This window comes from Bison bison, unplaced genomic scaffold (assembly GCF_000754665.1).
Source record: "Bison bison bison isolate TAMUID 2011002044 unplaced genomic scaffold, Bison_UMD1.0 scf7180017864518, whole genome shotgun sequence".
NCBI classification, from domain to species: domain Eukaryota; kingdom Metazoa; phylum Chordata; class Mammalia; order Artiodactyla; family Bovidae; genus Bison; species Bison bison.
Genome location: NW_011495071.1, coordinates 19,990,548 through 19,991,573, shown reverse-complemented (window position 1 = coordinate 19,991,573; position 1,026 = coordinate 19,990,548).

Genomic DNA, 1,026 nt, shown 5'->3' with positions numbered 1-1,026 from the left:
TCTGTTTTTTTTTGTTTTTGTTTTTGTTTTTGTTTTTTCTGTCAGCCTCATCCTAGCAATGCTTCTTTATCCTAGCCTTGGCAGTTCATTCCACTAGCAACGGTTGATTCCACTTTGCAATTTTGCTGACAGCCTCAGAACTGGCCTCACAGTATACCCCTGGAGATATCATCCCTCACAGGCAAAGCCCTTTTCTTAGAGTTCTAGGTCCCAGCCTCATGCACCCCTGCTGTGAGCTCAAAAGACACCAACAGCAGCCAAGCATTGCTGTCTCCCCAGAGACCTGAGTCCCACTTCCTGTGGGCCCCCCTCCTTTAAGCTTCTAAGGTTTAATAGCGGCAACCTTTTTTCTTTCTTCTCCTTCTCCTCCTTTCTTTTTTTCACAGAGCCATAGAGGTGATGGTACTTTGTATAGTTGCTACCTCCATGATATATTTCCTTTTTGCCTTTTAAATTTTCTGATGCCTGAGAATATTATTTATATTAAATTCTTTCTGTTACTATTACTAGTATGGTTTCTATCTCCTGTGTGTGAGAGTTATTGCTTACTATGGCAATCATAAATCATCATTGTACCCTGTATTTATATAAAGATGGATGAATTCAAACTGTTGTGTGGGAAATGGAATGCTAAATTTGAAGATATTATGCTCTTTCTAATATTATCTACCTGCATATTCATTAATAATGTCTTATTTATGCACTGCATAAAAGAATGGGCCTTGTCACTGTGCATGATACGGATCGTGACTTCTGAGGAAATACCTCTTTTACTCTTGTTGGGAATTAATGAATAAGAATTTGCTGCATGTTTACAATAGTATATGCTACAAAGATGCAATCTGGTGACTCTAGGGCACATCCCACCCCAGCCTGGTCATCTCTAAAGGATAAGGGTCAGGCAGACATGAGTAAATCAGGTAACTTCTATCCATTCACTGAACCAAAAATGCAATAGGTCATTCCATCTTTGTAAATAAGCTGAAAACTAGACTTTGTTAAGATGACAGTAGAGCCAAGAAAGGG